General features: G+C 38.3%; 2 non-coding genes and 1 pseudogene across 2 annotated transcripts; all 3 read right to left on the reverse strand.

Annotated features, from left to right (window-relative positions):
* Positions 1 to 10,249: 10,249 nt before the first annotated feature.
* TRNAM-CAU (transfer RNA methionine (anticodon CAU)) lies at positions 10,250 to 10,323 on the reverse strand. Its single transcript has one exon. It is a non-coding gene; the product is annotated as a tRNA-Met (tRNA).
* A 1,875-nt stretch (positions 10,324 to 12,198) lies between these two features.
* Positions 12,199 to 13,890, reverse strand: LOC148024419 (18S ribosomal RNA; annotated as a pseudogene).
* A 1,291-nt stretch (positions 13,891 to 15,181) lies between these two features.
* Positions 15,182 to 15,254, reverse strand: TRNAN-GUU (transfer RNA asparagine (anticodon GUU)). The gene has a single exon. It is a non-coding gene; the product is annotated as a tRNA-Asn (tRNA).
* Between the last annotated feature and the right edge of the window lie 1,685 nt (positions 15,255 to 16,939).

The raw sequence follows: 16,939 nt of genomic DNA on the forward strand, positions 1-16,939 counted from the left end.
GGTGCATCAAACTTCGATGAAGTTAACGTGGACGCTGCTTCTCGGCATTCTCAGAATGTGGCACCATTGGTACTTGGGTTTGAACCATGTCAACCTCATCACGTGTCCTGGATTACATCACGGGAACTTATTGCTTGTGGTTCTTGTTGTGGTGGTGCCAAGGGGCCATGTTGGGGACTATGTGGAATTGGACAAAGAATTACATTATTGTGTATTGTTGTGGATCCATCTATACTTAACTGTCTTGGTCGTTGGAATGGTCTGAATTAAGGAGGACAAGGATTGACCAAAGGAGGGAGGTTTGGAAACACATTTATAAGAATAGTGCCACCGACACTATGGCTTGGAATGTGGGCTAGAACACCCACACTTTGGCTTGAAAAGTACATAAAGTCATTACTACATATTGCATCTTGGCTCATTTGAGACATGAACTATTGAAACTCCTCCATGGAAGTGCTCTCTTGAGAATCCATCAAACTCCACCTTACGCATGAAAATTGATCCATTATTTACAATAAGTGAATTGACATACAGGTTTATTATTCTTTACATCATCGATCCATTATTGTTCTTTACATTTTATGCATAACTTTATTGTTCTTTACGTGACCAATATTATGGGGCCAATACGAAAAAAGACCAATATGAAGATAATTCAATGCATACATAAATCACAACAAATAACCTTGCAAGACCATAATGACTCAAGAACTTATGACGATGATCTTGCATGAATGCATGATACTTATGATGATGATTTTGCATGAATACATGATACTTGCAATGATGACACCAATGCACAAGTGATTCACAAGCATATATAATAGAAGATCGTAAATTATTTATGAACTACAAAAATGCAAATGTATAAATGGTACACAAACCCAAACCATAGAAGACCATAAACTTTCATAGGCAAAAAATAATTGCAAATACATGATTCTTATGACCTATGAACTTTCATGTAAAAGAGCCGAGAATATAAAACATTTTTGCATCCATACATGATAGTTATCATGATGATGCAATGCATACACAATGACTTATAATCAAATGCATGAGACCCAAAATTTTTCTTATCGAATCATTTCTTGAATATGACATAAAGCTTACTCAAAGCACAAAACATAAAGCATGAACCATAAAGAACGAACTTATAATGATGAGTTTGCATGGATAGATGATTGTTATAACGACAATGCAAATGCATAAATGATACACAAACCCAAACCATAAAAAACCATAAACTTTCATAGGCAAAACATAATTGCAAATATACGATTCTTATAACCTATGAACTTTCATGTAAAAGAGCTAAGAGTATAAAAGATTTTTGCATCCATACATGATAGTTATCATGATGATGCAATGCATATACAATGATTTATAATGACATGCACGAGACCCAATTTTTTAAATATCAAATCATTTCTTGAATCTGACATAAAGCTTACTCAAAGCACTAAACACAAAGCGTGAACCATCATGCAGTAATTTAAAGCATAACACAAGACTCACAGACATACCTAGAGAGAGAGAGAGAGAGAGAGAGAGAGAGAGAGAGAGAGAGAGAGAGAGAGAGAGAGAGAGAGAGAGAGAGAGCCTACTAATTGATCTTCCTTCCTTTCATGTGATTGTTCTTTCAGCAGCCTGATGCCTGCAATGGCCCTATATTCCTCGTGGTATGATCAGAAAACCTGTGATCAACACTGCCATTCAAATTATGATATGAATTGCACTTTAGAGAGACCAAGAGAAAGGGAAATGATGCATGCATAATCGTATGTCAGCATTGCTTGAGGGACACCCAATCATATGACTTGATCTAGCAAAACATATTCGTCCAGATTGCTATTGCAACCAACCATTCTCAATTAGAATGATCAATCTCCAATCCCTAATCAATGATTAGAATGATCAGCCAGTTCCATGATCAAATCTTGGATTAGAATGATCAATCTCCAATCTGTTGATCAATGAATAGAACAATGAATCTCCAATCCCTGATCAATCTCCAATCTCCAATCAAAGCCAACCAGTTCATGTAGGGGGGGGGAAACCAATCTCCAATTAGATCAAATGGCCTTCATGCATCACTAGCATGATCATGGAATCCTCAAACGAGTCCATGCATAGGGGAGACCGTTGCTTGAGGGAAGGGGAAGGAGCTCTGAAGCAAGGGAAGGGGAAGGAGCTCATGCAGGGGGGGAGAGCTCATCGAACCAAAAATATACCTCATCCACCACAAATGGAAACCATGCTTGAAGTTAAGACAAAGCTTTTAACAAAGTCACTATACTAATTAGAGAAATCCATAACATGTGCTCATGCAAGAGCCGACTATACATAGGGGGAGAGAGAGAGAGAGAGAGAGAGAGCACCTTGCAGCCAAAACAGATCTGAACCTTGGCCTTGATGAATGTGATGATGGGGCTTTCGTAGACACCAAGCAAAGAAACATAAACAATTTATCAACAAGTGGGAGTGGGAGATTGATCAACCTGCGTATGAAGAGAGGGAAAAACAGTCAGTGCAATGGGAAAACCCACTCAGGGCCCACCTGCAAACGACGATTGGCTACACATGATGGCGGACGTAGCACGGCGAGAGAGTTCCCTTGCCCTATTCAAGGCCGAAATAGGGCAGAGAAGGCATTGAAGGCTCCCCAGGGCATGCTCGTTTTGGCCATGAGGAGTGTGTAAAGGGCAAGCTGCCCTTTTTTGGTATCCAAGCTTGTGATTGGCCCATGTCCCACACACTAGGCGTTGAGGGCCTAGTATGTAACGGGCCTTAGCCTCTGCTCTCCAGTGTCACCCAAAGTTTGTGCATGCATCTTAAAATTTGGGACTTTTGCCCAAATGGAAGTCCTATGCATGTATCTTCACCCAAAGTGCCAACATTGTGCATTTGCGCAAGAAATTTGGGTCTTTTGTGATTTTCCCATTTGGCACACATCGCAAGGTGCCCTAAAGTTGTTGGTTGTTGTTAACACACATCCTGAGGCAATATTTCATCATATTTTTGGACTGTAAGTATAAAATCTCTTTAAATTCTTAGAATTTCTTCAAAATTTTGGGGTCTTTTATGTGGCACGCATCCCAAAGCAATGGATAGGTGTTGCAGCAACATTATCTTGCTATTCATCTAAGAGTGGACAAATAAATTTGTACAAATCTAGAAAATTATAGTAAAAATTAGGGATTGTCAACATTAAATTGTTGTATTTAATATTTAACACACATATTGAGGCACATGCAATAATACAACATTATATTGCTATAAATTGCATATTGGGTGTTGTTTTTTGTAGAGTGGATAGGCTTTTCAAGGGGATTGACAACTTTGACATATTTGTACTTGCATTTGTATCCCATGTTGGGATTTTGGTACTCAATTGAGTATATCTCACACCTTAGCTTGGAAGCATTTGGTTGCTAAACTTGCACATTAATTTTTAGTAATATCAAATGAGAATATTTGAGATCATAGCAGCATTTTGGAAGTCCTCACTCAAGAGGATAAGCTAGATGGCACCATCTATCCCTTATGGAGTCTTAAGACAGATGGTATCAACTATCCCCTTTGGAGTTTTATGCTTACAATATCAACTTATTGTGAAGGATCTTTGGGATTATGTCACATGAGATCTATAGAGATTTAATGAGCTTGCACCTTAGACACCTTAGTGTGGTGCTAGAGAATAGCTAGCTGCTCTCGTTGTGGCGCTTGTTGCTACCGTTGCTGCTCCTACAATAGATCATAGGAGATGGGATTCAAAGGATGCACATGGTCTATCACTGATTGCATTGTTGGTTAAGAGTGCTATTATACCTGATATACTCATAAAGCATCTTAAGATGCCTTAGAATGCATGCTTGTAGCTCATAACGAAGCCAAAATCCCTTACTTACAAAGAGAATTGACTAATGCACATATATGGATGAGAGTGAAAATATGATCGATCACCTTACATGTATGTAGGACTTACGTGAGCAGCTGTTGAATATTGATGAGGTTATTTTGGATGCATAAATGGTGAATGGTATTATAAATTCACTTACAAAGTCCTATCTTGGTTTCCACACCTCACTATTGGTGGGGGGGGTGGGGGGGATAGCAACCCCTTACTTTTATGGAATTAGAAGGCCTCTTATATTAAGAGGAATAAACTTGGAGAAATGTTGCTATGCAGTCAGGTAATGTAGCCATGCTCTCTAAATATAAAGGCAAGGGTAAAACAAAGCAATATGTAAAATATTAGCCCAAGGTTTATACGGGCTTGGACAGCCATCTAACAAGGTTGCCCAAGACATATAAAAGACAAAGAAAAAGGAAAAATGCCACTATTGTAAGAGACCATGACATTACATTGATAAATGTAGGAAAAGGTTTGCCAAGGAGGACTCCATTTTGTTGGCTGTTTAGGAGACATTTGCCACTCAGTCTTTGGATGGGGATGCTACATCCAATTTTGTAGAGGAGGACTATGCATTCTTGACATGCAGTTGACACTTCTATGGTTCACAGTGCATTTAATGCTACTGACATGCATCATAATTGTCCTTTCAATAATGGAACATTTAGGCACATCACCTCACAAAACTACTTGTTCACACCATTGCATTCAACCCCCCTTGTAGGAAAGCATGTTACATGTGCTAATAACAATAGTTATGATGTTTGTGGCATTTGGGTTAGTGCTAATCATTGCTATAGATGGCTCACATTTTATGCTTCTAAATGCCTTCTTTGTGTCTGGTATCACAAAGAATCTATTATCCATTTCAACTTTCAATAAGCATGAATTTTAGGTCACCTTTGAGGAGGACAAGTGTATTGTTAGATAGATAAAGAGCTTAACTATGCCCTTTGATTGTTAGGTACCTTGTATGAGGACTTTTTTTTATGGTGCATTTTTAAATATGCCTTTCTATGGATGAGGATACCTCGATTTATCACGGGAGATGGGATTCAAATGCATGCACCCATGCTCATAGCTGTGAACTTATAACTAGCCGAGCTATGCTCCTGACCTCATATAAGGGTCTATTTTTGTTGGACACATACGAGAGAAGTTCTCATGATGCTCTAATAGCTACCACTCTTATGCCTGCTATGTGGAATGTGGAGCTATGACATGCCCGGTTTAGCCATATGAGTTTTGACAATTTGATGACTCTTCAACATTATTAGATTGTAGATGCTTTACCTTTCATGGAGACCCTACCTCCTCATGCATGTGAAGGATGTATCTTGGGTAAAATGCATATATTTGTAGAAATTACACGGCACAATAGACAAAATCTAAGCAAGGATTAGAGAACACACAACAAATATGAGAAGAACGGAGATTGCTTTAATTTCAAATGGACTGATATACAAAGATGGCTCTATCCACCCGTGCGCTTCCACTGTGAAGCTTAGATGGCGATCCAGACAAATGATAGGCGAAGAGCTGAAGAGTAGTTGAAAGAAATTTGATTGGGTGAAAAATAGATTGACGATGGCTTGAAAGGGGTCTTCCTTTGACAGCTCGGGAAGGTAGTTTGGTTGGCATGTCATATTATGAATCTTCTCTAGTTGGCTAGGGAATAATCACTTTATTGCCTTTGGGCCGGGGATACTACTCTTGGACCCTCGTCAAGGAGGTTGCACTACAGGGGCCCCTTGTGCCTGGAGTTTCTATCAGCATAACTACTCTATCTAACCCAAAGGCTAGATTCACAAAGGTCAACTTTTTGCTATCTGGTCACATAGACCTCATCTAACATACAAGTCCAAACCCACCAATGTCTGCGCTCACAAATGGTCCCTATAATAACATAAAATCCATAAAACCCAGTAGCTAAAAAAAAAGTAAAACCATAAATACCATCGGAAACGGTAAAAAGTGCTTCATAATATTCCATCCCTTAGAACCCAGTAAAAACCAAAGCCAACTAAACAGTAGCTACTAAAGCGTAAATCGCTTCTTACTTTAAACCCACAAGTATAGCGTGATGGGCCCAAGTTACGGCAGCTCCAAAGAACAATAAAATAATAGTGTTTAGAAAAGGAATTCTCCAAGGGTCTAAGACCTCAATCCCTTTAGGAGGCCGAATAGCTCCAATTTCTACCGTGGGCGCTAAGAAGGAATGAAAAAAGGCCCAGAAAAAAGCTAAAAAAAACATAACCTCCGAAGCAATAAACGAAAGAGAGCCATAACGAAGTCCTAATTATACCACTTTGGTGTAATGTCCCTCATAGGTAAATTCACGTACAACATCGCGCCACCATATAAGCATAGTATGCATGATTGATCCCGAACCAGGACTCAAAAATATTCCACCTCCCGTAAATGAATGCATATACATAACCGCACCTGTGGTACTAGCTAAAGCTCCTATTAAACCCAATAAAGGCCATGGACTTGGATCAACCAAATGATAGGGATGTTCTCGAGAAACGCTCATGTTATTTATTTGATGAATTCCTTTTATCACCTCCCGATATCTATGGCAGTTCGTTTTGTCTGGCAAAAACGTATGCTTGGATTATGCGTCTAACGGAACAGAAGCAAACCAATTGCCCTGCTCTGCACCAGGAAGGACAAAAAGAAAAACCTTTGCTTAACTACTGACGACAGCTGCGGATCAAAAAAAAAGCCTTTTCTGTTTTTTATTTCAATGGCAAATCGTGCCGTGCATTCCGATACACTTTTATCAACTAAACAATGATGCAAAAAAAGGCAATTCGCCTTAGGATGATCATAAAAAGCAACTTCTCTATATATCCATGTATATACGGGACGACTAAAAGACATCATAATGGCTTGTCGACATGTTAAGCTCTTACGCTATTGATATTATTGGTTCATGGGAGAATTCGCTTACGTGAACTAAGAAGATTTCATATTACGCCACTCTGGCCGGCTCAATAGCAGGCAAGCCATGTAACCTATCGATTAGGTTAAAAAACTTTACCAACGGATCCGGATAGAATCCCTTTTTTAGCAAACCAAACTATTCGACCACTCGTCTCATGACCTTTTATCCAGATCGGAAAAGACGACAAAACCTAATCTAAATTAGATAGAAAGGGCCCGTTGTTTTTAGGACTTTGAACAGCAAGGTAAGAAATTTTCCAAATAAAGTAATATTATATAAACGATTAAACCTCGTAATACTGTCATTGCCATATTTTCAACTGTAAACTGGTCTTCAAAGAGACTCAGCTGCTTTCAAGTTATTATAAAGGAATTAGATAGTTAACCTTTATTCCCGGCTCTTCCGTTCACATAGTGAACGGGGCGATAAGAGCTCGCTTTTAGAGCGGATGATCTATTTTGCATTACAATTTTTACATAAATAACGAAATAAAAAGAGCTTCCTTACGCTTACCCTAAGTATACTTCGTTCCTATTATGAAAATGCATCGTGTTAAGATTCGCCATCAAAAACTAATTACAATCATATCTTGGAAGTCCCTAAACCACATGAAATTACTGTAATCTCAAAGGCATCTCCTAATTCAATCGGGAATGTTGAATCAGCAATAGAGAACTTTTGTGGTTAAAAACGCGTAAATACACGGAATGAGAACAAATCTGGAAGATCTTTCCCGACTCAAGAGTCGACATATGTTACTTATTTGACGCGAAGCGTCTTACGGGGGCGCATTATGTATAAATTTTTTGAAAAACTTGCTATGATGATCTCTACTCATTATCCCGTCAAAGTATAGAGAAATTGGATAGAATTTCACTCTTCAATCGCCACCACTCTTTTGTCAAAGGAACCTTCATAATTGAAAGAGAATTTCGAGACTTTCGCGCATTTTTGAGAGTCCAAAGTGACTTTCGTTACTTCAGCCAACACAGGAGGGGAGACTTTTCTTTTACGGAGCGGCTTTAAAAAGGGTACAAAATGGAATGTAAAATGCAAAGAACCAAACACAATAAATAGAATAAAGGTGTAAATATGACTTTTTTTCCAATGCATTTTTTAGGGCTTTCGGGTATGCCCCGTCGCATTCCCGATTATCCAGATGCTTACGGCGAATGGAATGCTTTAAGTAGTTTTGGCTTTTATGTCTTTGTATTGGGGATCTTTCGTCTTTTTGTAGTTGTTCTTAAAACTCTGAGTAGCGAAGACAAGTGTGCTTCGAGTCCTCGAGCTGGTGAATAAGATTCAACCACACTGGAATGGATGATATAAAGTCCTCCGGCTTTTCATACTTTTGGAGAACTTTCGGCTATAAAGGAAACCAGTCCTGAACAACCGCCATCACCAAATGGAACATGCCCGGATGGCTTGCCATTTGCGGTTATGCAAATCAATTTGGCGTTCGATTGTGTATCCTTATCGCATCGGGTCTTCCCCAAGTAATGATAAGCTTGGTGCTACTACGTGATTGCCAAATCTTTAGGGTCAAATTTGACATAAGAACAAACCGTCATTAATATATGATAATAAAAATAAACGAAAAAACCATGCTACTTTTTGACGTCTTTGCGGGCTTGAGTTTAGTTTTTACTATTATGGTCATATGTGCTAGAAACTCTGTCCATTCCGTTTCCCTTCTCATCCTCGTTTCTTGCAACACTTCTGGTTCACTACTTTTGTCAGGTCTTGAGTTCTTTGCTATGATCTTTTCAATAGTTTATATAGGTGCTATTGCCGTATTATTTTTATTTGTAGTGATGATGTTAGACATTAAAATAGCGGAAATTCATGAAAATATATTGCGCTATTTACCGGTAGGTGGTACTATTGGATTAATTTCTCGGTTAGAAATCTTTGTCATTCTAGATAATGATTACATCCCAGTATTATCTAGCCATTCAAATACAATCTATCCAAGATATACAGTGTATGCTGAAAAGATATAAGGCTGGACAAATTTGCAAGCATTGGGCAATTTACTTTATACCAATTATCTGGTCCCGTTTCCAGTGTCTAGTCTTATTTTGTTAGTAGCCATGATTGGAGCTATAATATCAACTATGCATAGAACTACGAAGGTTAAAAGACAGGATGTGTTCCAACAGAATGCTATAGATTTCTGAGAAACTATCCACAAAATACGCTGAAACAAGCAAATATAAGGCATTGTTGTTAAAGCTTCTATTGAAGGGGCAGGCTTTGCCTCCCCGCGGGACTGTATGCATATAAACCAAAGAATTTAATGAATAACATGAATTCTCTTTCTTGCTGTCAGAAATTAATTAATATTTTAGAAATATATAATTCTATCAAAATATATGATAAAGAATGGTCAGATGTTATTCATAATGCTTTTTGTCTTTTTCTTAACTATGAGAATATCATGGCTACTGGCCAACATTATCAAGGGATTAGAGAATGGCTTCAGTTGGCAAATGATCTAATAGTTAAGAAATTTGGCAATCGGAAATATTATAGAAGTAACTGCAGAAGATAAAAATAAAGCTAAAATCTTTGTTGATTGAAATGGTTTAGCTAGTCGGGTTCTCATGGATTCTGAATCTATTGAAAAGAGTTTACAAGTTGGTCATGTTATCAACCCGTCCCGAAATATCTTCTACGCGAATACAATTCTATTTATCAAAACACAACAGATTTATATGCAAAAATAGAGAAAATACCTATAGATATAATTCTCCTTGAGAATAATGAGTTAGGAATAGGAATTCGTCAAAACTTAACGGATATAAATACTTCACTCAGAGATTTAAGGGATTCTATTATACTTCATCTATATCGTGGATGACAGGTTTTTTCTAATTTTTGTAGTCGTGTCTGTTTGCTGTTCGTAGTGGCATATTTGCAACTTGTTTATTTTTTTATGTGATAACGGAGTTAACCCTTTGGGGTGGATAATTGACTTTATTTTACCTTTATTGTTTGTAGTTTTTTTGTATGAAATCCTTATTGGCCAGGCAAATCGGATGGTTTTGCTAACTAAAACCAATACCTTAACTTATAGACAAATATGCATTAACCCTTTAGCTTCTACATTTCTAAGAAATAAAGCCAATAATATGGCAAAACGAAACCTCTTAACTTTCATGCCTAAAGGAATTGCGGAAAGGGACAAATTACACTTTTGGTAAATGATAACCCTTTGAAACAAATAATAGTCGTACAGAGCTGAAGTAAAAGGATTCGAACCTTTGCTTGTTGGTATCAAAAACCAATGCCTTACCACTTGGCGATACTCCATAGAAAGGTAACCCAAAAAAAAAGGCAAGGCCAGAGACGAAAAAATTGAGCTTCCATCACAAATATGGGCTTAGCAGGATTCGAACCTACAATATTGCCGTTATGAGCGGCACGTTTTAACCATTCAAACTATAAGCCCATAGCGCACTATCAATTCGATCAATTTGTCACAAGCAATGGAACGAACTTAAAGTCCTTTTCATAAACCAACTTCATAACCTATTTGGCTAGCTTTAATCATTAATACATGCTTTGTTGAGTAATCTTAGATAATAATATCAATGGTTTGTCTGCCATTCCTATAGCAGTTTAGGTAGCTTAGTTGGTTAGAGCAAAAGACTGAAAATCTTTAAGTAAGTGATTCGAGTCCGCTCCTAAGCGACTATGACCACTGAAATTAGATTCAACGCTAATGATACGCTAGACACAACCAGAACTTCAAATTATGGAACCAAAGTGACAAGACAGTATCTTTAACCATACCGACTTTAAGTTACTAATATGGCAACCAATAAATGGTTAAGATATGGAGCAGAGCCTAATTGTTTCTGTCATCATATGCTTTTATGTTCAAGCCAGTGGTTTCAACCGGGAAAGTGATTATTGGTCTCTTACGTGATTTAATAGAAATACTATTTGCTTGCCTGCTTAAAGGTCGCTAATAGCTTTTATGAAACAAAAGTATTGTTTCAAATAAGCTAGCTCAACAACAACTCCGCTATACTATAGCCATAAAAGTAATAATCCAGTATCCGTTGCTGTGACCAAGCTTAATATCTTTTAAGCCTATAAGCTCATAACTAATAAATGTCAATAAAGTTACATCGAAAAGGCCAACGCTAAGGAACTTCATTTCAATGTTAACAAACAATAAGGTTAAGAACCTTTTGTACACAGCTCGAAGCTATAATGGGGTTACATCCTAAACAATGCTCTGTTTAATCAGCTGTCTAAATAAAGGCCCTAATCAACCGCTATCCTTTTATATACAGAAATAAAATATCGAAATGGCATACCCTATGTAATGCGAAATGACAAAACTTTTGGCTACGTTAGGACGGCATGTTTTCACCCGATCTATCTTTTATAGTCTAAATCATTGGTTTCTCTTATGCGTAGATCAGCTTTAAGGAATATCCGAAACGATCGTAACGGAAAGTAACGCTCTTTTTTTTACACACACAGGAGTATCCCTTATTCATATCATTTCAACTTACTCTCTTTCACTTATCGGTCTGAATCTGGGTTAGGGAGTGCTTTTAAGGCCATAACGCCTTTTTCGTATCGCTTCCATATACGTGATTTTGACATACTTTTTTGTTTCCCTTACCTAGTTATTTGAAAACTAATTTACCGAGCATGTGTAATAATAAGAGACAACAAATTCGTCAAAGCAAATACCCTTTTTTTCAAGTACGTAATAGTGGCTCCCCTTTGAGTTAGAGACCCTATTTCTACCACTTAACAGGTACCGTCTAGGTTTCACATTTTGGGAATGTTACGAGGTTTTCTTTGAGAGAAAATTTTAAGCTGCTTTGTTTCCTCTCAATTTGCCCCACGGTTACATGGAGGCAACCCATGGATAACTACAATGGGGGCAATTTTATTATAGCCTTATATGAAACTTACTATCGGAGATTCCTTATTTTATATAGTCATGCATGGATTAAGCAACTAGCCAATACTTTTTTTTTCAGTGCCAGGATCCTAATTTCGCAGATGGCAGATCGTTTAACCATATGACATAGCCACATTATGTACATACTATAAAGCTCGTAGGCTAGCTTTCAGCCAACCCATTTGCGTAATGTGGGCTTTTTAAAAACTTATTTCTAGCAGGACTATCCGGATCTCCTTGGCAAGGTTCCTTCCTTGAGCTACAAACAATGGCCACAATGATTTCATCAAAAATGCCCTTTAGCTACTAGTAAAATATCATTAAAATAACAGATAAAAAATAGGCTAATTAACGCATATATGAGATTTTTAGCTTGTATCTTCATCTTTCTGGAAGAATCCATCCAGCCACAGGTTCCCCTACGACTACCATGTTACGACTTCACCTCAGTTACTGACCCAACCATAATATGTAGCGGAAACACCTTTAAAACTAAAGTGAATTACACTTAACGGAAGCATAATGCACTTTACTAATAAGTGATCCCTGCTCAATGCTTCAGGCGGAGCCAATTCCCAGGGTGTGACGGGCGGTGTGTACGGGGCTCGGGTACATATTCACCGCGGCATGCTGATCCGCGATTACTAGCGATTCCAACTTCATGTCCTCGAGTTGCAGAGAACAATCCGAACTTAGACAATCTTTACGGATTCGCTCCACCTTACGGCCTTGCTTCCCATTGTAATTGCCATTGTAGCACGTGTGTAGCCCAGCTCATAAGGGCCATGCGGACTTGACGTTATCCCCATCTTCCTCCATAGTAAAACTACGGGCAGTTTTTCATGAGTGCAACACCCAATAAAAAGAATACCGTCGATCTCAAGCAACCATTGAGCTGTACGGCTGCTGATGAAAGACGGCATGGATCCTTTGTAAACAGCATGTCTTAGCAACATGAAACAAGGGTTTCGCTCGTTATAGGAGTTAACCAAAAACGTCTCACGACACGAGCTGACGACAGCCATGCAGCACCTGTACGAATTTTTATCTTATCCCGTTAAGAACAAGTACACTAGTTCATATGTCAAATGTGCATACGCCAAGTGTTTCTATGTCAAGAGCTGGTAAGGTTTTGCGCGTTGTATCGAATTAAACCACATGCTCCACCGCTTGTACAAGCCCCCGTCAATTCCTTTGAGTTTCAGTCTTGCGACCGTATTCCCCAGGCGGAGTGTTTAACGCGTTAGCTGAGCTTCCGATCCGCAGACCAAAAACGAACACTCATCGTTTACGGCATGGACTACCGGGGTATCTAATCCCGTTTGCTCCCCAAGCTTTCGCACCTTAGCGTCAGTAGAGACCCAAAGAGCTGCCTTCGCTACTTCGGCGTTCCTTCGTGTATCTCCAGATTCTATCCCTACGCACGAAATTTCACTCTTCTCTATCTCACTCAAGTAAATTGGTTTCGTAAGCATTCCGCCAGTTGGGCTGGCGTCTTTAACCTTCGACCTAACTTACCGCCTACGTGCCCTTTACGCCCAGTCATTCCGAATAACACTTGCCCCCCCCGTCTTACCGCGGCTGCTGGCACGGAGTTAGCCGGGGCTTCTTCTTTAAGTTTTGTCACCATCGCACACTTGACGAAAGGGTTTTACAAGCGGTATTGCCATTCCTCGCGTTTGCGACGTTCTTCACTCACCCACGCGATATTGCTGGATCAAGCTTTCGCCCATTGTCCAAGATTCCCCACTGCTGCCTCCCGGCGGAGTCTGGGCCGTATCTCAGTCCCAGTGTGGCTGGTCATCCGAAAAGATCAGCTAAGCATCGTAGGCTTGGTTGGCCTTTACCCAACCAACTACCTAATACTACGTAGGCTCATCAAACAGCGCTTTATTATCTTCTCGCATAGCTTTATTGCTTGCGTTGCTTCGGGATCTAGCCCGAACTGTTTGGCAGATTCCTGCGCGTTACGCACCCGTTTGCTACTTTTTTTTCAATTATTCCATAAAACTGGAACAGAAATGACATCCAACTTACATGTGTTAAGCATATCGCTAGCGTTCATTCTGGGCCAGGATCAAGCCCAATTTTTTAGTGAATTTCTGCCATATGAGGCAGGTTGATGATGATTTCTTAGTAAGTTATTAGCTTTTACTAACAACCGTAAGCGGAACGGCCACTGGCAAGGCGAATCATCTTACATTCCGGATACCAAAGATTGTTATTATACAAGAATTCTTGTATCGCTCATGCAGATCTTCCATCTACCGGAAACCAAAGGATTCATTGCAGGAGAGTAAAGTATGGCTGAAAATAGAAGGAATTGACGAGAAGCTAACGCTTTAGGTAAGTACGATAGTCATTACAACTGTTTTTATTGGTTTTTTAGTGGCTTTTCTCCTTATTGGTTTTTGATATAGTCTCCTGAACTAGTGCTTTCCTCGGAACCAATGCATTTAAAAAACGATGTATTTACTTTCAAATAAGATTGACTATATGAAAGACATATTTGATATGATTTTATCATTGCCAGAACCTATGCATTTACCATAGATAATATATTTACTGAAACCAGAACCCATGCATTTATCAAAAACATAGCCAATGCATTTACCGAAACCATAACCAATGTATTTGTCCCATTTAACTCTTATAAACAGTTTAATTAGAAACATCTTTTTTTATTAAGAAAGAAATATGGTACAATGCATTTACCGAAACCATAACCAATGCATTGGATCTTCTTCTTTTTCTTTAAAAACAAATGTCCTTTGGTTCTTTCTTATCCCTTTTTCACATTGTTATACATATCCATCAACAGCTTATTAGTAAGTATTATGAGATAGAGAAACAGTCCATCAACACGTTGAACATTATGAAACAGTCCATTAACTTATTTATTGGTAAGATATAGAAACAGTCCATCAACATATAGACCATCATAGCCAGGATCAATTTCAATTTTTTTTTATTTTTCGATGAAGAGGTTTAGTTTGTCGAAATAGAATCTTTGCCTGGGGAGGTGTTCATGGGTTATTTTAGCCCCTAACATTCAAACCCATGAACACCTCTATTACATTGCAGACAATTAAATCAACTAAACGGTCTTACCACGCAAACTAAAGTAATTAACATACTATTGTATTTAAATGTATATACAGTGAAAGTGCTTATCATATATGCGTTAGGTTAAATCCTTGCCAAGATAAGCCAATAATCGGAGCTTTAACATTTGCCGATAAAATAGGACAACATATATTAAGAAAAAGATACATTCCCGTTATCCAGGATATGAAATCAGAGCACTTAGAAAACGTAAAAGCGCAGACTAGCTCTCATTAATTAAATCCCATCCCTATTTTGCTTATTTCTTTTTAAACTCCGGATGCAAGATTCGAACTTACAGCCTATGGATTAACAGTCCATTGCTCTACCAATTAAGCTAATCCGGAACCCCTGTATGGAAATTTATTTTTTTTCTTTAGCCATATTAAATCATATGAGGATTAATGAGTTTAAGAATAACTAAAATGCCTAAACACTGATATTAAGTTTCAATTATATCTACAAAACAGCACAAAAAAGAAACTATGATATTTTAGGTCGATTTGCCAAATAAACTTTCTAGTCGAAACAATAGATCCTTAAGATCTGATATTGGCAAGAACTTCATAAATCCTCCTTCCCATGCAATTTTAATTGTTTGAGCATTAAAGAATGATTAAATCTTAAACGATATAAAAATATATCAAACAACTCGCACAAACGAAACTACCATTTTTAAAATAACAAACACCGTGCAAGCGGAATGTCTTGCGTTGCCCTTATATCATTTCTGCTCTTCGCTCGTCTCTAAATAGATGATAACTTCGCTATCTTTTAATTTTCTACTACCCTTAGACATTAGGCTATTTTCTTATCCAGTCGGAGCGGCTTTGGAGGCTCAAACCATTCGGACCCGTAATGGCTAAAACGAGATATTTTTGCGTTTAGTTAAAAGTTTAACCTGGTCAGGTTAAAAAACTCATTTAAGCAAAGTCAATGGTTCTTCACTATATGATATGTCACAGGCCTTTAGTTGTCTTAGCTAAACCAATTAATTAAGGCAGTAAATCATTAAGTCCATCCGAATGCAAGGAAATAGTCATTAGACTTTTGACTTTCTTCGGCAATTCTAAATGGCCCATTCCTTAATCCAGCTACCCGTAAGTTAGGTACTAAGGCAAAGTAAATTGAAAATATATTGATGGCCACCCGGCTCTCGTCTTTCAGTCCAAATAACTATCCTTATCCCAACCCTTAGCTCATGGGCCTCCTTTAGGCCAGAGAGTTGCAAATTGCTTTGGAAAGTCTCGTTTGTGGAAGGCTTTACTGTCATTAAAATAAACATTCGCATAGGACGGCTTCGCTTGCCTTCTTTTTCACAGGCAGCCTTAAAGCTCTCTGTTTGTTGGTTTTGCCGATTTTGTTTCTTTACGAAAAGAAAAATAAGCTGAAGCAACAAATGTAATGAATCTCGCAAGCAAACCCAAAAAGAAAATTCCGTGCACAAAAGTAAGCCTCGTTTGCAAATAAGCTAGTTCATACAAAGCAAACCTTTGGTCCTGAGCTTTTTGTGCTTACGCACATGATTTCATATGCTTCTAGGGGACATTATAAAAGTAAATGTCAATGCCATGAATATGAGTTTTTTAGGATTCGAATAGGGACTTGCTTTAAGCGCCACACTCAAAACGTACCAAATTGTTCAGATATGGAAGAGGCAAATGGAAGGGTTGCGAAAAAAGCTTAAATTGTACGTCAAGGTTAAGTCATATTTTATTAAAGAAAATCATATGGGCATCTAACAAGAACATATGGGATCAAAAACCATGAAAGCTTTATGCTAAACATGAACCAAAACGAATGCCCTATAAAGCCATTTGTCAAGATATAACCCTTTCTGATCGGATAGTGCGACCTGTTCACAGCGCAAAACCAACTTCAGGTCACATCTGTGCGCTCGTCTCCCATTCATCCAAACTCGGATGGCGGAATGAGCGAACTAGGTCTTCATGAAGGTGAAAGTCCTCCTCCCTTGAAGACAGGGTAACAGCATGTTCATATGTTAACTACGAGAATGGCATCCAAAGGCATA

Source organism: Lygodium microphyllum, chromosome 15 (assembly GCF_053477565.2).
Source record: "Lygodium microphyllum isolate KBCC chromosome 15, Lygodium_microphyllum_v1.1.10, whole genome shotgun sequence".
Taxonomy (NCBI): domain Eukaryota; kingdom Viridiplantae; phylum Streptophyta; class Polypodiopsida; order Schizaeales; family Lygodiaceae; genus Lygodium; species Lygodium microphyllum.